Here is a 21,347-nt window from a genome sequence, read left to right on the forward strand (position 1 = left end):
GGCCCAGGTCCGGGCTCGGAGCGATCTGCATCCTTCCACTTCCACCCCACTCTCCTGACCTTACATCCTTCTTACCCAGTCCCTTCCCAGGACACATCCCTCACCTCAAAAGCCTCCCCTTGGCCTTCGCACGCACGCACGCACGCCTTCTGGCCTGCACGGCTTGGGGCCAGGTGCTGTCAGGGAGGGCGCTGAGGGCCCGAGCAGGCAGAGGGAGTTGTGGGAAGTCGAGGAGTTCCCACAGTGCCTGGTCAGGGAGGAGCCCTGGTGGAGCGTACGCCGGCCGGCGGCCTGGCCCGGGTCAGCCCCTACCACACCCACTGGGTCGAGACCGCGGGACCTGTGGCGCTCGCAGAGCAGGTGCAGTAGGCTGATGAATTCATCCGAGCAAATGCCACCAGCAAGTTGTGGGTCATAGCTGAACAAGTCCAACATTTGCAAGAACAAGCCAGAAAGGTTCTGGAGGACGCCCACAGAGAGGCTGACTTGCACCACATAGCTTGTAACATGGTGAAAAAACGTGGCAGTATTTATTGTCTTTATCAACGGGAGAGTGGCCAGCGAGACTTTTCCATCATTTCTCCAAAGGAACGGGGAGTAAGTTGTCCACATGACTCCCTTGGTGCCTACAAACCACAGCATGATTTATCCTGGACTCTATACGAGGACAATGAGAAGCAAGAGGCTAACATCAGCATAGTGGACCCGCTGCTAAACCAGCCAGTGGCCCTGGCGCCATGCACTGAACCCATTTCCAGGGACTGAGTCGCTGAGGGTGGACTCTGACCAGCAGCTCTCACAAGGGGCTGACCACCTCCTTGTTGGTCTTATTCTCTAACTTGGTGGAAGCAGTCATGAGAACTGGGACACGCAGTTGAATCTTGGGATGACGCCCTGTGAATGCAAATCTTCTTGCTGTTATTGCTTTTAGTTAAGATGATAAGGAATGGAAGCACTTTGGGGGATCCTCTCAGGCCCACTGATACCCAGCCAGTCAGTTTCAGAGGACTGGCCAGTCAACTTTCCTTCTTCATCTTAACCCAAAGTGTTAAAGAAGACTCTTCTTCCCACAGAAAGCTCAGTGGATCATTTTCCACAGGACCTCCTTTCAGTTTTGTTTCACATTAGGGTTGAGCTTCCTCACAACTGGTGCACCTCCAGCTTCAGATTCATCTGGTAACCAGAATGTTGGACACTGGGGATGATTAAAAGGAAAGAATATAAATGGCTACATAAGAGTGTGTGGTGGTTCTGGAGTGTCTGCTGCCGCTCAGGTCTGGCTTGCCTTTCTGCCCATTCTCATAGTGAGAGTGACTGGAGAATCAGAGGCAGCAGCAGAGGCCGTACTTGGGAAGGTCCCTTCTAAACTGACACAGTTTTAGAATTGGAAGAGGTACAGAAGGCTGCCACAAACTGTTGCATGACTTTGCTCTGTAGCCTCATTGAGGGAGAGATCCTGAGTTCAGCTACCCAAGCAGAGCAAATCCGCTAAATGTCAACTTACGATATTGTGCAAGAGAATGTAGAGCAGTGGCAGTACGAAACAAGGAAAATAGCCAACCTGTTGATTATGAGTTATTATAGATTGAAAGTCATTTTGACCAGAATAATTCAAGAACTGTACAGGGGCTGTTGGACTAATTTATTCTAATTCTGATTCTGACTGGGTTCTTGTAGGACCATCTTTTATATCCTGTTTGTTCAGCAGAATTAACTACATTTATAGCATTAAAAAAAAGCCTCCCCTTACAGAAAACAGACAGACAGGCACAAGGGGAGGACACAGGGAGGGAAGGAGGGAGGGAGAAAGAAAGTGATAGAGGAAGAAAGGAGGGAAAGAGGAAGGAGGGAAGGAAAAAGAAAAAGAAAGAAAGAGAAAAAGAAAATTAGGATAGGGCTTTGATATACATTAAACATGATAAGGATGAAAAAATGCTAAAATAAAGGGTAAAACCATGGAGGATTCTGCCAAGGATTTTGGACTTTATTTCATAGATTATGAGGAATTATCAAAGGTCTTTTTTTCACAGAGAATAAAATAATCATATTTGAAGTTCAGAAAGACCTCACTTTAGAGGATGAATTAGAGGGACGCAGTGTGAAAGGTCCTTCATTTCAAACAGCTGCTGCAGTCCTTGGAGGAGAGGTGCAGAACACGGCTTCGACTGCTGTGTTTGCAGCGGGGGGAAAAGTAAAAGTGAGTATGCTGTTAATCAGACAGGATCAACAAGATATGCCACAGGTTAAATGTATGTCGAAGAATGGGAAATATAAATAATATTTTACTTTGTTGACCAGGTGGATGTGGGTGTTTGCTAAAATCAGGTAAATGATAGGAGAGGGATATTGAGAAGAAAGAATATGATTTCTGTTTTGAAAAGATCTAGATTTTTATAAAGACATAAAAGGTGTCCGGTATCATTAGTGTCTCCTGCAGTATTCATTATCTCACTCTTCCTTTAATTATGGAGTAAACCAAGCTTTAACTGAACTCATGCCCTCTCACAATTGAAGACTGCATTTCCCACATTGCCCAGCCTCCCTGGTAGGTAGGTGTGGGGACACAACTATGTTCTCAACAGTGGGGATGGTACAGAAGTAAATGGTCAGCCCCTCCACTTCCATCTCCCCTCTCTCTGACTGAGAGAGAAATGTAGTGCCGATGCCCATTTTCACCACGTGGACAAGGACATACACCTATATGAGGCACAATCACAAGACAGGCGGAGGCAGCATCTTATGGAACAGAGTTATTACCCCACCCATATATTGTTTATGACTGATACGAGATAAGGAGGCAACTATTTTCTTTATGCTACTCTCTGTTTTAATCTCTCAAGATGTGTTACATTATATTCTAACACATGAAGCTAGCCATGGAGATGTGCGACATATCCAGTGATCTAAGGAACAGTTTGAACTTGGAAATAGTCATTCTCTTTTATCACAATACAGGATAAATGTATCTATGAAAAGATCTTTGCTGTCCTTGGAGACAGGTTAAATAATATAAGGCTGTGGGATTATCTCCACTTTGCAAATATGAAAAATTTAAAAATTCTGATCAAGGCTGGGGGAAGGAGGTGGTGTATATCTCAGGGGTAGAGCACTTGCTTAGTACCCATGAATTCTTGGGTCTAAGAAGGAAGAAAAAAGGGGAGGGAAAGAAGCAGGGAAACAACATTTTAGAGGCATTGGACTACAAAGAACTTAATGATTTAAAGAAAAAGAGATTACTTTTACTTCCATATAATCATCAAAAGAGCCAAGGTTCATGTAAGCTGGTAACTCCCAGAAAGCACGGAGGAACTAAGATTACTTGCTTGCTCTCCATGGTCAAAAGGTTGGGTTGCCTCAGGTTCCAGTGGGTAGGAAGGGAGAGGGGGAAAGGAAATGTACCCAGTGCCTTACACCATAAGCTGAGAGCTCTTCCCGAGAGCCAGGAATCTAATCATCTTCCCGCCTCTCAACAGCAAAGAATATTGAGAGTCTTGGCTTATGCCCAGAATTGAAGAGCACAGCAGATTTTGGAAGCAGTTTCTTCCACAATAGGATAAAGGAGGTGTCCGGGAAAGGGTAAATGAGGTGTGTAGGGTAGGGGTAATGAAGGTTCAAAATTGATTTCGGTCAGATTCTGAAGGACTTCAAAGATGAAGCCCCAAAACACACTTCCTAAGCAGCAAGGGTGTAACTGAGTGGGTTGTGTGTGTCAAAGTGATGAAGGAATCCTTTTAGCAGGCTACTCATTCAGAGAAGGAAACAAAGGGGTGATCGTAAAAATAAGGATGAAGGGGCAAAATTTGGACAATATTCCTAAAGGCAATGCAGAGCATATCGGGTGGAGGGTAAGGATGAGGGAAATAGTGAAAATACCCAAAAGTTTTAGCTGAGAAAACTGAGAGCACAAACACTGCAGTAGGAGGATGGGGAAGTGAAGAGTGAGATTTTCGACAGTGTGCTTAGAGATAAATGTGGATCATTTAGATAGAAATGTCCAAGAAGCAAATGTCAACATATTCTTGTATATGCACAGATACATGGGCCTGCGGTCGACACCACTGTAGCTATAGCCGAGTGCGCCCAAGACGCGAGCAGACAGCAAAGAGAACGATGACACCATGGTCTGCAGGTCGGCGTCCTCTCCCCTGAGTATGCTGAAACCCACTCACTAATGTGGCGGTTTTGGGAGGTGGGGGTGAAGTACGGGGATGGAGCCCTTGTGAAAGGATTAGAGCCACAGGTACCTCAGAGGGAGCCATCTGGCCCTTTCAACCACAGGAGGACAAGCCACACAGGCACCATTTACAAACCAGAAAGTGTGCCCTCGCCAAAGGTAAAAAATGCTGGTACCTTGATCTTCGACTTGACCTCCAGAACTGTGAGAGATAAATTTCTGTCACTATGTAAGCTACCCAGCTATGGCATTTTGTTATAGCAGCCTGGACAGACAGGCAGGTGAACGGCATGTGAAATGCCAGTGTTTGGAGGGGACAGGAAAAGAAGAACTTGGGAGGGGCAGAGAACAGGGCTCAGTGGGAGACGTGGGAAGAGACACGGACATGCTATGGTAGTGGGGTTACTAGCAGGGTCAGCGATGATTTCAGAAGTACTTCATACACCACTCTACCCAGGCGAGCTGCAGTCTTTATGACATTTTTTAATTTACAGAGGACAACTTGTGGTGTAATATATAATGAAACAGAGGTCTAGTGGCCATAGACAAGAGTGCTTCACACAGCTCAGAAACAAAAACTAAGCCCCCTTTCCAAATCAGTCAAACTCTGTTCATAAGCGAGTCTGAACAGATGCCAAAAGGCAAGTGCAAATTGAAAACAGTTCTAGTCAAATCTACTGTTTTTTAGCTCTTGGGTATTTCTATAATATTGCTGGTGTTTCTGGATCCTGTGCCTTTTTACTTGGGATTTGACTCTAGGGTCCTTTTCTTAAATACACATTATTTAAACACAATGTTTTATATTCAATCTTAGCGATGAATTTAAAACAACATACAAGCTAATTGACTTCTTTCCTCCACAAGTCAAATCACTCACTCAGTTAACACATGTACATTACATTTATGAGGAAAATTAGTACTTCAAGCACATCCTAGCATCTGTAAAGATAAAGATAATCACTTGGACAAATAATTAGATAATTCAAGAAAGTCCCATTCTGGATGAAAAGTACTTGAAATTTCATATTCCAGTCCATAAATCTGTTTTCTTTTGTTATTAGCTACAGTTTTCAATTATAAAATAATATTAAAATTGTATTTTAAGGAATCAAATATTCACTCAGATATATATGTGTGTGTGTGTGTATCTACACTTTTGAGTATAGCTAGATAAAGATCTTCAAGTATAACACATTAACTCCTAGTTTCATATGTTATTGATGTAGAAGAAAAAAGAAAGTTTCTGTCATTTTGTTCTTTTATCCAGGAAATAAATCCTACATAGCATTAAGATGATAATACAAAAATGGGCCAGGAATTTAGCTCAGTGGTTCTGTCATCTGCCCTGCAAGCGCAAGGACCTGAGTTCAATCTCTTGTACAAAAAAAAAAAAATGATAATACAAAATTACATAGTTAGAGTGAGGTAGGTCCTTAGACATCGCTGGGTCCAAGCTATTTAGCGATGAATACAGGAAACACAGAGCTTAATGGAGTGGCCCCGGGCTTCCTGGCTCCAGCTCTGTTCCCGCTGCACTGCGACCCTGAGCTCCAGTTTACAAACAGAAGCCCTCAGGGCAGACACGGGTTCTGTAGAGGAATCTGGGTCCCAAAGAGTAATGTCGCTTTGTAAGCATGTAACTCCCAACTTCATAAATTTCTGACCACACTACAGATTCTACTTCATAGATGAGCATTCCGAGGCCAACATAAGTCAGCGACTGGAGACCCTAGTGCTAAGTGAAATGAATTGGACATATAAGCTTTAATGTTGCATGGCTTCTCTTGTATTAGAAATCCAAGATATAAATAAATCAAAGAGCAAAACAAGATTGATCATAGATCTTTTGCAGAAAGAAAAGGGATCAAGGGAGGGCAGGAGGGGAGAAGGGAGGAGAAGGGACAGAAAAAGAATTAAGAAGTGTTATGTGCACATACCAACTCCCACTGAGAAGTATAATCACCATGTAGGACAAACTTGGACTAATACAAATAAATAAACCAGAAACAAAGTAACTAATTCACACAGATAGTGATTCAGCACTCTGCTATTCTACACACAAATCTGTAAGATTAATCTACAAAGGGGCAGCTTACACTACTGAACTACGGAAGGGCCTTGCCCCATGACGGGCACCCGCTGGACCTACAGGAGACGTCTGGCATTCAGTCGCTTACTCTCGCACTGTGAAGATGAGAGATGGGATCTACCCGACGGCCTAAATAATGAGCAAGCACATTTCTCCGGTTCAGGGCTAAATGAAAGGAAATGCCTTTGACAAGAAAGTTTTAAAGTCTGTACTCCAAACCATAACGAATAGTAGGCATTTATTTAAACCATTAAAACATGGCTTATATTTTAGGAGATTCTTGATATTCATAGTCAACATGCTACCCGCTTTACCAAATTCTTTCCTTCGTATTACAGATAGGTTTTCATGGATGTATCTGCCTGTCATGAGTGGTTATTAAAAATAAGATGTATGTGCTAAACACAATAAAAGCTTTATGGAACAGTGATATGGTGAATGCAACCTCTACCTCCCCAAAAGAACTGACAGTGAAAAGTTACCCATGCTCACTGTAGTATAAACCAAAACATCTTCAGTCTTTATCAGAATCATTTACTTTTTTAAAAATTTGATTTAACCGTACCAAATTTACATGGGTAAAATCATTAAGTTGTTTTCTCCAAGTGACAATAATGTCTCACACAATACAGTACAGTGCTGTTATATAGAGAGAGATATATCTATATATCTATATCTATCTATCTATCTATCTATCTATCTATCTATCTATCTATCTATATATATATATATCTTGGTTAGTCCTTTAACTCTGTGGGTTAGTTACTCTTTCAAACCTCACTCTCAGGCATGAAGGACAGTAAGGAACTTGACTGTCATCACCAGCCAGGAAGACCCTCAAATATTCCAGTTCCACAACCCAGGAATTTAGCCATAAAGCTGCTATAGTTAGGCACTAACTGCAGAAAGGAACTAAGAGCATTCTAGGAATAAACCAATTACAATACATAAAATAATGATATATATTCCATCTTAAATTCATAATGAACTAAGTTTTAACTGTAGCACAGTAAATTTTCCAACATTAACAACTAAAAAGTAAATTATCCTTTACATTTCAGCAAAATAAGAAGGTGCCAGTTCAATTCAGTATTGGTTTTCTAATTACCTCCTAAGTACCTCTTCCTGGATCATCCAATACAAATTCCCTAGAAGAATATTTTTAAAATTTTGTAGAGAAAATAACATAAATGCTGGAATCTTCTGTACTACAAAATTCCACATATATTGAGAAAAGGGAGCCCCATCACCCCTCAGTCAGACACTATTGATTATGATGTGATATATTATTTTAAAATTTGGGTTCCTCTTTCCTCCATACAAGATGAAAAAAAAGATGCATACAGTGAAATGTTAGAACTATGCAGTCAACAAGGGGAGGCTGAAAATTATAAGGAGCTTTAATATCAGTATAAAATTTAATATCTATGTGACTTTTAGGTCTGGACAGAATTCTGCAAAAGTCAACAGGCACCAAGAATTTGGTAAAACCCTGTAGAATAGTTGTATGTAAAATCGTTCATCCTCCAACAATTCATAATTCATGAACAAGACTAAATCCATGTGAGGATTTTCATAGCCTCTTTATAGCTCTTCCATTCTCATTTCCATAGATATTTCATTCTTAGAATATGCATAGCATTAATTTCAAATAAAATACTCTTCAATAGATAAGGAATTCAGAAACTTTAACTATTTGTCTATCAAGTAAGAATATATAGATTAGTGAATACACACTCTCTTGAAAATAAAAAGGAATTAAGTTGCTACATAAATTCATCATCATTAAAATGAAGAAACATTTAGACTGGTGACTAATGAAGACTGAAAGGTCAAAATTCCCAAGATGAGTTAATGCCCACAGAGTAACAGTCGTGAACCTTGAGACAAAAGCATTGAAAACTGCATCAGCTCCAGTTGTTCCCCAGCCTCCATGGGGGACTGGTACCCCACACCTGCAGATTACCAACTCCGGAAATGCTCACATCTCCCTGACACAAGGTGTGGTGTTGCCTGTAACCTACACATACCCTCCCATATGCCGTCTTTTCTAGATTACTTACAGTAATTAATACAATGTAAATCCTATCTAAATAGTTGTTATACTGCATTGTTTATGGAGATATGGTGAGAAAAAAGTCCATACATGTCAGTACAGACAAAAATTTTCCACTTTTTCAAGTCTTCAAAGGGGTGAATTTGTGGATATAGCATTCATGACTACAGAAGTAACCATCATCAACAGGCAAATTTTAAACACAAAAATGAAAGAATAATGGCCATGAAATTATAATGCCAGAATTTGAATTTCTCATACATGCGCACACTTCTCCTGTGGAAGAAGGCAAACCGCTGGTAATGAAGTCCCCTTTAGCATCCAGTGTTCACCCCTCCTTCCCATCTGACAGCTGCATACAAGCAAACGGCACAAAGAAACCCAGAACAGAGAAATTCATGGGATTGTGCCACCTCAGAAGGAAAGACAAAACAAACAAGTTTGAGGCTACGAGACTTCCAGTATTTGAAAGACTGTCACTTGAAAGAGCTGCGAGGCACCTGGCATAGTGCCTACTGCGTCACAGATACTCCATAAATGCTGGCTGTAGGACTGAGGGCAAGACTCAATGAATATACATAGCACTTGATGATCATCTCCAGAGCCAGAAACATGTTCAGAGTCTTATTTTAACATATGATGGAACTATACATTAATTCTGTGCCACAGTGCAAACAGGCTGTCTCTAGCCGCACTCACGTCTTACATGTGTGGGAAAGGATTGCCCTTCTGATGAGCATTCAGACTGCTGACTGGAAAAGTCCCAGTGATGCTGACTTTTCTTTCCTCCTTCAGACCCCTTATGGTGCTCTCATTTGTCCATCTAAGACCGTGAAGTTCTGTGTTTCCCTTTGCCTTGAAATTCCATTCTTATCTCCATCCTCATCGTGAGCAAGTTCTATTAACACGGAGCAAACCTTCACCTGCTTCTTCATCTCACACAGAGTTCCATGGTCGTACTCCAGCTCCTGGACAACAGAAGTGGAAAAGAACTCTGGTGCACCAAACACAATTACACATGTATATGTGTGGAGATATTGGTGTGCACATAAATGTACATGTATTCTTTTCTGGTGTGTTTTGCTACACTAGCACATTCTTACAAAATGTATAGATGGTTATTTGAGCAGTGATACTGATTGACTAAATACTTGCTTTTGTTTATTGCAATCATGTTGGAAGACACAGGGTAAATGAAACTGAAGCTCTTGGTACTATCTGCACATGTAGAAACTGAATACACAGAGCCAAAATGTAAATGGGAGGATTACATGGAGATTAAAGAATGAAAATCATGCTCCTTACCCTTGATTGGGATGTAGCCGAGAAAACAATGATATACCCAGAGTGGTTGTGGGTAAATTTGTGAGTTTAAAAACACCTTAATTTTAGACCAGACACTCTGCCACTGTGTGCCAGGTATCTCACACTCAAAACAGGGAATGGTGGCTGCTACTTGCCTATCTTGTATCCTAGATTTGGTGCATCTGAAAATGAAATAATAGCAATGAAAATTCTTTGTCCAAAAAGCTATATACAAACATCAAATGTCACCAAAGCTGGGTATAGGCTTAAGATGCATGCAATTAAGAGTGTGCTCCAAAAATCGGCCCAATCAGAAATCTGCCAATGATTTGAATTAAAAAACAGGACTCTATTTGTCTCTCCAGAATGAGAGACAAAGTACTTATCCCTCCCTGTTGTTACTGCTACTGACTCAATGGACATCTCTTTAAACTGCTGTGCAGAGATGAACCTACACACTCCAAAGGCATAAAATCTGCATCACACAGAAGAGCTCTGATGCAAATTTTACTCCATATTGATTTTGTCAGTCCTTCATATTCATTGCCAAGGCATGTCACGGGAAGAAAATCAATGACTGGACATTGAGGAAGGACTGCTTCTACAGAGAGCTTACTCTACTTTGCATATCTATTCTTTTGATTTTACTTTCCATATTCTGTAATGCTGCAAGTTGAAAAACTACATTAACTGAATAAATTAAAGTTAATATTCTCCTGGCTTTTGCAAAAGCAAAAACATACTCAGTCCAAGCAGGATCTTTCTTTCTTTTTCCTTAGCTGGAGGCTCGGCTTGCCAGGATTTTATCAATACCAGTGGCGTAAGACCACATTATTCATGGCTGCCACTGAAATGAACGCACTACAGCCTCCTGCTATGAAAGGCCATTTGACGATCTGGCAGGTGAGAGATTATTAAATCCTGAATTTCAAATGCTGGGACGTTATGAAACCACATACTTCAAACAATGGTGGAATCCACTCAAACTATATCTTCCTTGAGGAGATAAAATAGCATGTAGGTTTCAATGTTCAAGTGTTTTCAGAGGCTTTGAAAACTGAACACCTGCAGTTATTCACACATGAACTTTGCTTTTGCAGTGGAAATATCCCAATCGCATTGTTTATGAAAATATTATTTCATTGAACCACAGTTAATTACTTTTGGTGTTCTGCATTGAAAGACACATTGGATTTAATATTAGTATTTGGAAAACAAAAATTCATTATCTGATTTCCAATTAATGTTGATAGTGGATAAGGATGTTTTATTTTCTTTCTCTATATTAAATATGTTTGATGAACCCTTAGGAAAATGTGAAAATTACACAACTGTGAACATTTAAGCAATTTCATACACAGAGAAAATCTGAAAATAATGCATGCACAAGGTTATCATATCACATTCTGAGAAAGAAAAACATGTGCATATATATACATACATAAGATTATGTTAAATGACACTAATGTAAAGAATGTGCAGCACACAATTTACAAATTGTTATAAAATGTACAATAGTATTTATTGCAAATTACATACAAGGAATTGATTCACATACAATGTTTTTGTTAGGTTTTGCCAAACTCTTGGGTTAGTAGTTGCATTATTTGGGGTTCTTCAGAGAAACAGATCCAACGGTATGGGTGCGCAGTTTATTCTGCATGTGCACAAGTGTGTGTGTGCATGTGCGTGTTCATGTGTGTGTGTGTGTGTGTGTGTGCGAGAGAGAGAGAGAGAGAGAGAGAGCAAGGACTTCAACTTACTACACAAGGTCCACTCACCTGCTCACATACCAGAAGATAATCTGTATTACTCAGTTTACTGATATAAATGTTAATCTTATCTTTAAAATATTTTAACAGAAATGTTCAGAGTAACATTTTACTAAATACCTGAATTCTGTGGCTCAGGCTGTTTGACAAAATAAATTAACCATTACAGTGGTCAGTCTATGGTTACAACTGATAAATGAGAGATTTCCACCGTAAATGTGGACTGACGTTTTCTCTTACTTTAAGAAATACTAGGAAAGTGAAATGAAGAAAATGTGTGTCAGAATGGCGTGACCTTTTGCTGAACTGGAGAATATTTTTTGAATATTAAGAAAATATCTCCTCAATTTCTGTGCTATTACCAAATATATAACCTATAGATTGGGCACATTTTAAGTTTTCTACAGCAATGTCTTAAACTTTCTTAAAACAATGAGCAAAACAATAAATCAAGCTCTCATCTGTGGTTTTTGCTCATTCTCATGGTGGAAATACATATACAATGGCCAGTTTCAAGCTGACAATATGAAGTCACTTGAGTGGCATTGAGACTTGATATCCAATAGCCACTACACTGATAGAACAGACAAAAGCATCCACAAAAAAGGATAGGATTAAAATATGGTAATAGATTTAGGACATGAAAAAGTCCTAGTATAATTTTATCTTAAATATGAATTACTCAACTACAAGTTTATATATTTTATATTTAATAATGTCTGTGATTAACCTCAAACTTACTAACATCCCTACAACTTTTACTGGCTCTCATGAGCTGGTCAGGCTGGCTTTAGCGAAGTAATGCAGCCTTACTTTTCCTAAGCATAGCTGGAGAAATTTTACAGAGATAACTTATTTGATTTGGATTAACATCAATAAAATACAGTGAACTCCTGGAAAGTGTTCAGCCGTATCAGTCATTAATATTTAGGAACTCTGTAATCGGCTCTTTTTCCTTCGGGCAGGTTTTGATGAACTTAGTGACAGTATGGGCATCTGTAAGGGAACATGGGAAAAGAATACAAATAGGAAGAAAAATGAAGCCAAGAACCCAGTCTCACAGTAGTGGTGTGCCAAACTGAAAATGTAACTTAGAACTGGCCCTTCACATGCAGCAATACATAGCTACAACAGGTTGTGAATATCTAGAAATTTTAATTGCTCAGTTTCCAATGAGTTTTTAGAAAGCATGTAAACTGATTCAACCAGGTTTTTTTCCCTAAAAGCGCCCATTTGGTGGGTAGTTTGTGACTTCAAACTAAAATGTGAGATAGCATTCTTAGGATATATACTTTTCCATCTACTTCAGAAAAGTACCTTTTCCTATAGAGGATGCAACCATTTCATTGTAGCCTAAGGCACATGTGAATTTTTCTATTATGCTAATGGAAGAATGAAAAAGTGATGAAATTCAAGTTCTCTGCACTTGCTTTCATTCAATTTATTAAAGATTTTTCTTTTTGAAAACACTTGACAGAAAGTTGCAAAGGCTGTCTTCAGAAAATGAGGTTCTAAGAACACTAATAATAATGACAGACTTGAAAGGAAAAGTAAAACAAAAGCTTCCCATGTGCTAATTTATGGTGGTGCTATTGTCTTTACCCACAGCAGGAGCCCCAGATTTCTCTTATGCAGCAACTTCACAAATTTAAAGAGTTTAAGAAAGGACTGGCTTGTGACATCAATATCAGATCTCATAGAGCTCTGAAATGGTGAGTTGTAAACAGACAGGTAGGTAGACAGATGAATCAACAAACACACACACATACACACACACCCATCTTTATACTGTGTCTACATCTCAATTCTCATTCCTTTTGACAGAGCTAGCAACTAAAACTACTGTAAAGATCATAAAGTCTTCCTTCAAATCACCTACCTTCATAGTCTTTCCCTTCATCACTTTATCTGTTCTTCTGCACTTCACACACCCTCCCCCAGGTGTATTAGCTAATTCAGGACATCCACAGTCATTCCAGTTACAGCCACCATGAACCCTAACTCACAGGACTCCATTCTCATCTCATAGCATTGGTGTCCAAGCATACGTTCTCCCTGTCCTGAACCGGCTCCCTTCATCTCGGGGCCAAGTGTGGCAGAGGTGCTTGCAGGTCAGGTAAGCTCTTTGTTCCAAATAAGCTCTTTGGATTCTAAAGAAGACCTCTGGGAAATTAAGCCTAAGCCAATGAACCAACGCACACTGGTGTGGTACAATAACCCTAAAGTATGCAAATGAAACATAAAGCTACCAAAATATCAGCACCACCAAGCAGAAAAAGATTTTGATCCAATAAATTTGGGATTAATCTATGGCAGATTAGGTTCTTTGTTCCAAAACTCCTACTGTGCTAAATCCACACTGTTCATCTCCGAGACAGAGATGAATCTGCAGTCTTCCCCAATCAGAGCTCCTTATGGGACATGGTCGGGGGCGGGACTGTGGCTGAGCACCGGGAACAGCCCACAGCCATTAGACCTGACAGCGTCGAGTGAGTCAGGTCAGCCTGGCGGAGCCCCTCATGTCAAGGCCTGAGGATGGATTCCCACTCTCGAGGGTGACAAAGCCAGGAAGAAAAGGGCAAGGAACCCTGTCCTGTGTGAAGCAGTCCATGGCCTCTGACACAGAAGAGGCAAAAGAGGGTACCACACGCTTTTCCGGGGGGAGATGGACCCTTGCTGGGGGCACACAGACCATGGGCAAGGTAAGATGGCAGCCAGGAAATGGAGCCCAAATGTGGAACTGGAAAAACACCCAAGACGGTCAGGGAAGGAGAAATGAGGGGAAGTACTGGCAATATAAACGTGTTACCTAAAAGCAGACACTGGCCTTGGAACTCTTCTCAACGGGGTTGGTGCTTGCTTTGAGCAAGAGCTTCAGCAGAATCCAGTGCCTTCCCCACACGAGTCACCTTCACATCCACCTCCTACCCTCAACTGGATGATGCCTGGAGAAGCAGTAAGTCCCATACTTTGGGATACATACAAATCATTTGGAGGGCTCTAAAGACGCAGTCTCTGCCTGCCATTTCCACAAAGATGTTGAGTCAGTAAGTAAAAACCCGGCTTGGAAAGCTGGTATCGGCTCAAGCCTATTAGAGGGGGCTGAATTAAAACTCATCAACAGAGACAGGACACAGAAAACTTAGAAAGCATGATCAATGATTTCTCTCTATAGTAGAGCAATTTCGTAAAATCTACAGCTAAGGATTTAAGTAGGCAATCTGAATTTTCTAGGACTCCTTTCTCATGTCTTCTCATGTAGCATCCATATCACAAAGCAGCTCTGCTCTAGTCAGACATCAGAGCAGCAGGTAAGGCACTGGGGACTCTTCAAGGGAGCTAGGTTTGAGCCCTAACCCTAGCACTGGCTCTTGTGTAATGGCAGCCAAATCACTTCTTATGTAAACCAGGATTGATTACAGCTTGGCAGGTGTAACGGACTAAATGTTTGTCACCTGCAATTCACGTGCTGAAGCTGCCTCCAGTGTGGCTATTTTAGAGATGGTGTCCAGTCTAGAGAAGCAAGATAAATGGAGTCCCAAAGGTTAGGCCTGACCTTGCAGGACTGATGTCCGTATGGTAAGAGAGCAGAAAGCTCACACTCACCTGCACAAAGGGGGTTTCTGAGAACACAGATGAAAGCAGTCACCTGCCAACCTACAGGGCATTGGTCAGATCCCAGCCAGGCTGTCCCTAATCTTGGATTTTCACCCTCTCAGACTTTGAGAAAACAGATTTGAGTTGTTTAACTCAGTTCACCTCGTGCCCTTTTGTTGCAGCAGCCTAAGCAGCCTAACATAGATCACCTGCAGGTTACGACAGGAATGAAATGAGGTAAATATATGTAAAAACACTGTCAAGATCAATAGTAAGTATTAAATATTCGCTAACACTGTGCCTTATAAAATCTTTGAAAGATGGAAATAAATATGATATTCCCTTTTACTGAAGATTGTAATCATGTAAAAATTTCAGTTCTAGGAGAGAAATAAAACTTTCTCTTTTGTTTCAGTAACTTTTTTGGTAAAAGAACAAGACATTCTAAATGTTTTTAATACGGCAATAAAAATATTAGAATCAAACTGTGAAGCAATTCCTAGGCTCCCAATAATAAAAAAAAGGGCAGAACCTCTTACAAGCCATCCATAAACTTAACAAAATTGTAATTAACATCTTTCCTGGGCCATTCTGGGCCTTCAAAGTGAACATCAAAGGGGAATTGTCTACGAAACCCTTCTGTGTACTGTGGAGAGCATTGTTCTTTGTGGTAGTAAGGCTCTGATTATTTTTAAATACTACAAAGCACTTTGTAACTACCATTACTATCACAACAGACTTGGAGCATGGCAGGGTGTTACAGAGAGGTGAGCAGTGAGCTCTGAGATGCTCTCAGGAGAGCTTTCCAGAGCACATGTAGCAGGCTTTAAATTTTGATAATGAACATCTGCAGAACTTCTTGCATTCTCCAACCATTTCTGAATTAAATGGCTGACTTTAGGCACTATTAGCTTTTATGTTTCATTGGTTTTAATCAATCCAATGATGCAACCCATTTCCAACCACCCCTGGCATGTGAGGATGTTATGTTGGGTGACTTTGGAGGTATTTTCACCCGAGGGAACGTCTGAGGCTCAGCTCCCAAACCCCAACTTTCGATGACAGCATTGTGGGGAATTCAGTCGTCACACCAGGAGAGGACATCCACATTCAGGGCTGCTCCAGCAGGCACTGTAAGACTGGATCATCTTCAGAGGCCTTCAGTAGGATGGCAAGAGAACCTACTTATTTCACTTTGTAGTACAAATAAATATGAACATAACTTCTATTAAAATTACCTTCTGCTAAACCACAATTCTTAATGGATTTTTAATGGATATTTAAATGAGAGGATATACAAAAGTCAATACAATATAAATTATGAGACAATTTGAATTCCATAAATAAAATTTGAACTCAATAAAACAAAAATTCACCTTATTTAAAGTAAAACAATTGTATTTTAAAGGTAAAAAGCAGGTTGGAATTCTCCTGGTAACACAAATTGAAATGGATTTGAGATCAAATGTTATGATTTACTAAAGTGTTTCATAAATTCCATTATCATTTATATATATTACAAAATATTTAAGAATAAAATTATTATATGTTATAAAACAAATTATAGTGCTGTAATTCTGGTACATGATAATATTACATGTTAAAGTTGAATTTCAGTGATTATTCCCATATTTGTTTCAGAAATATCTTCCATGCTGAAAAAAGATTAGTCATGTCAGTAATAAAAAGCCATTTATACACTTTAATTGGTATTATTAGATGTAAAATATGGAAGCTGGACCACTGAACAAGTAAAGCTCATCTCTAAATTTTAGTGAAAGGATTCACTGGGTTCTAATGATTCCAAAACATTCAGAAGTGAAGGGCATGGTTAATCTTATGCAAGTATTTCCTTTACTACTATGTAATGTGGATTACAGACTTTAATTTAGTGAAAAATGTCTGCTAAATTACTTTTTGATACCCAATTGGGAAAATATGTGCTTCGCAAGGTAGAAGGGGGATATATCTCTATCTTATACCAATGCAGATGTAAAGATACAACTTATTGCTCTAAACTACTATTTAAATCCTTAAAGGTAAGTAAGTATTAATCAGATAGGTGGTCAACCATTGCCCTTCAAAGACTTCTTCTCCAAATTTGTATATTCCAACAATGGCACACCATGAGCAGAATCAGAAGAAGGGTTTCAAATTGTTTAAGACTGGGAAAGACAAGAGGGAAAGGGGGAGTGAAAAGAATTAAGATATGTTATGTAGATGTCCCAACTTCCACAACGAATGAAATCATTGTGTACTACAAGCATGTACTAATAAAATTAGTACAAATTTTAAAATAAAGTGTAGATACATCTCATATAAAAGTAGATATTATGAAAATAAGTACATGACAGTTTTGTATGAGAATATGGCAGCCTAAATAAAACCAAGACAACACTGGGTCTGAATAAAAATGCTATTAAAATGGCTAGAATTCTTAGTTTAATTATGTCTTCTGTAGTCTACTGACATGACTACTCTTTTTCTGTAAGAAAAATCTGAGTATAATTAATGACTTTCTATGAAAGCAGAAGAAAAAGCCTCAACCTCAAAGTTATTCTACATTCATCATGAGCTCTTCTTCAGTTAAGTTGAGGATTCAGAATTTAACAGTTTGCATTATAGGTATTGTCCTGCACACAAACGATTATTAATGAAACCAACAAGTATAGTAGTCAAAAATATATGTGAACTTAGACTATTAAAGTAAGTTGTAATTAGTGGAAAATCTGAAATGTAGAAATATTTTTAGATTTTAGAAATTATTCTCAAAGACATTTAAAAAAAACAAACCAATGGCTAAAGGAAAGTGCTTGATACCCCGAAATAGTTAAACCTCACAACCACTGCTTTAGAGTTCATATTCTTCCCACACCTGCTTTCTCTTCACAAGCCAGAGGAGCCCTTAGAGGAGGCAGAGCAGGAAGTGGATTCAGAAAGATAATTTATTCCTCAACTCTGTATAGCTAGAAAGTGGCAGTGCCCGACCAAATACAACTCACAAATCATGAGATACATTTTTAATTAGAGCATTTCCAAGCTATGTATTATTGAACTCTTCAAAATCCATTTAAAAATAATCACTATCATGGTCATGTTATTTTCCATGGAAAACTTTTCTTTAAAAAGTCAACTTCACTTCAGCACAGATTTAGTAACCCATTCCACCGTAGTGGAAGTGAACAAGTGACCACCACAAACTTTCCATGCCAGGCACTGTGAAAACGGCTGGAGATTCTGCAGGGAATAGAGGGAGAGAATCCCCAAGCCTGGAGAAGCTCACTGCCGTCTGAACATCACTCCTTCAAAATAAACATGCACATGTATGTTTGCACTCTGTGTTAAAGATGGTAAAGGAGGAGTTCAAACTTCCACTGGAACACAGAAAGAAGCCGTAGCTTAGGTCTGGGTGTTGAGGGAAGCCAGTGCTTAGAGTGATGTGACAATGACAGAAGTGACCACCCGAGAGGAGCTAGGTAGGGAATCAAGAACACTCCATGTAGGAGAAACAACTGCACAGGCAAAGGAGGAGGAAGCCGGGATCTATCTTCAAGGAGCCAAATTCAGGCCAAGGTGGGTCGAGGGTAGAGAGATTCAGAGCATGAGAGGACCAATCCTCTGAACACTTGAGTCTCTGTGGAGTAGCCCCAGAATCATTCCAAGTGAGCAGTCACCTTGAGGCCTGCCTGGCATCCAGAAACATTCCTGTTTGCAGAGTGGAAAAGGAAGGACAGGGAGCAAGAAAGAGCAGGTGGAGAGAGCAGGCTAAAAGCAAAACCCAGATGCAAGGCCAACACAGACAAGCTCAGCAGTGGTGCAGAAGGAAAGAGAACAGACTCCAACACATGGAGGAAGTAAATCAGGAAACCCTAGTGATAGGTCACAAATAGGAGTGGGGAGACAAGATAGTGAGATTTTACTTAACTAGAAAAAACAGCTAGGTTATATTCATAGGACATCTGTATTCCCAAAAGGCAACTGATGATTCAGGTTAATTACTGGTCTCCACATGTTGAATTTCTGATGTGGGTTTTGTAACCCACATAATTCAGCAACACAACAATGGCAGAAGCTGTCATATCAAAATGAATTGCTAGCACATGCAATTAAAATAAATGTCTATGAGATGTAACTGTCAAAATAGTAATTATGACTTAGAAAGCTACAAGCAGTTTGAAAACTTATTTGAAATTAAATTCATGTCCCATATACAGACTCAGCACATTCCAACCAAGGTAATTTTTTTCTCCAAGAAGAAAAGAAAGATAATCAAATTTTTATTAGTGAGTATTCAACGTGATTCAGATAAACTAAATATATAACTGGGAACTGCTTTGAGTGGTTTAATCATTCTGAAATCATGTTTATTAGAAATGTATTTCAATTTGGAAAAATAATGAAGAATAAACCGTTTTCAATTTTAAAAATCCATGGTTATTTATGACATCCATCACATATAAATAACTTCTGTAGGGCAAGAACTCCCTACACACACTGAGTTAGAACCCTGAAAATGTGACTTAGAATTTGCTGACCATCTTATTTGATTTGACAAAGTATAAAAATAGGATGGGATCATGTATGTAATCAAGAGTCCCAGATGTATTTCTCTGTTTGGATGTGCTAGCCAGAGATAAAGAGACTTTTTAGGTAAATAATCACGGTATTCTGTAAAAATACCACTCAAGAAAAAACATTCTGTAGCAGGCTTCTGGCAAACCTTATGGAGACAGCATTCTTCGCCAATTCTGAGACTTGGATTTTATTATTGTTGTTGTCATTGCTATTTACATTTTAACAGCTGAAACTAAGAAGTCTCTTCAAACAGAGGCTGTCTCAGGAGCAGAAGCCCAGCGACGGCCACCACACAGCTCCAATCACCCAGCTTTCAGACTCTGACACTGCCCTCTGCCTGTCGTGTGTGTGTCCCTCCCTTGTGCCCTCTGCCCTCCCTGAGACTGTACTGTTTACACAGAAAGGCATCCCAGTGAAGGACAGAGATAAATTTGGCCTTAGTAAAAATACTCTTCATTGGAAAAATAACCACACTAAATTACTAATTTTTACGCAAAGGAATGAACAAGTGTTCAATGAAACTTCCGAAAGAAAGATAATTACAATTACAAGAAGGTGTGTTGTATTTTGTTATTAGTAATTGTGCAAAAGGATCGTCTCAAGGGCTCTTCAGCATAGATAAAGGAAGCATGGTCCCTCATGACAGATAATGGTTTTTCTTGTTTTTTCATTTATTTTCTTATTAGTCCATGTTTGAAGGACACCGTGGTTACACTACTCATGGGGAGTTGGTGCATGTGTGTAATGCATCCTAGTCTTTTTCCTTTCCCTCCCCTCCCTCTCCCTTTCCTCCATCTCTTCATCCATTTCCCACTTGCCAAAGAGCTATCTACCGATTTCCCATTATCTATCTTATAGATAGATATTACCTTATGCTCTTTATTTACATTTTGGATTCTCTTATAAAAAAAAACCACAATATTTAAGCTTTATGTCTGATTTATTTCACTCGATATTATGATCTCAAGGAGCATCAGTGTTTCTACAAACGACTCAAGTTTATCTTATTTATGGCTGAGTAGTACTGCACTGTGTATGAACACCACATTTGCCCTATCCATTCTTCTGTTAAGGACATACAGGCTGCTTCCAAGATTTAGCTGAGTTGTGCTGCTGTAAATATAAATGCATGTATCACTTTAATACGACGTCTTTATTTCAGGAAGATGCTTACAAGGAGAATATCTGGGTCAAATAGAATTTCTATTTTTAATTTTTTGAGGAATCTCCATTTTGATTTCCATAGTGGTTGAGCTAGGTTACATTCCCACTGGAAGTATAAACACGTTCCATTTTTCCCTGCAGCTTTGTCAGCATTTGTTATTATTTGATTTCCTGATGATGGCCATTAGTTCTGGAGTAAGATGAAATCTGTGTTGTTTTAATTTGTATTTCTCTAATGATTAATGATATTGAACATTTTTCATGTATTCATTGGCCACTTGTACTTCTTCTGAGAAGCTATTCATATCAGTCGCCCCTCTTTTGATTGTGTCTTTTATTTGGGGGATCTACACTTTTTGAGTTCTTTATGAATTCTAGATATTAGTCCTCTGTCCGAGCAATAGCTGACAAAAATTTTCTCATTCTGCACTGCTGGTTGTTTGTCATGCAGAAGCATTTTAATTTGATGTGATCCCATTCATTGATTCTTGATGTTATTTCGCATGCAATTGGGGTTCTGTTGAGAAGGTCCTTGCCTATGCCCATGTGTTCAAAAATTTTATCTTTCAGCAGATTAAGTGTTTTTGTTTTAACATTTAGATCATTGATCCATTT

At 39.4% G+C, this 21,347-nt stretch overlaps 1 protein-coding gene and 1 pseudogene across 7 annotated transcripts in view; one reads left to right on the top strand and one right to left on the bottom strand.

The window, feature by feature from the left end:
• The window catches only part of Nkain2 (sodium/potassium transporting ATPase interacting 2), a 927,662-nt gene that overhangs the window by 820,176 nt on the left and 86,139 nt on the right, over nt 1–21,347 (bottom strand). The gene's annotated exons all lie outside the window — the stretch shown is intronic.
• On the top strand, nt 196–2,893 carry LOC106010668 (uncharacterized protein C1orf50 pseudogene; annotated as a pseudogene).

The sequence above is a fragment of the Heterocephalus glaber genome, unplaced genomic scaffold (assembly GCF_053883595.1).
Source record: "Heterocephalus glaber isolate CG9 unplaced genomic scaffold, H.glaber_assembly_v1.0 deba00001550, whole genome shotgun sequence".
NCBI classification, from domain to species: domain Eukaryota; kingdom Metazoa; phylum Chordata; class Mammalia; order Rodentia; family Bathyergidae; genus Heterocephalus; species Heterocephalus glaber.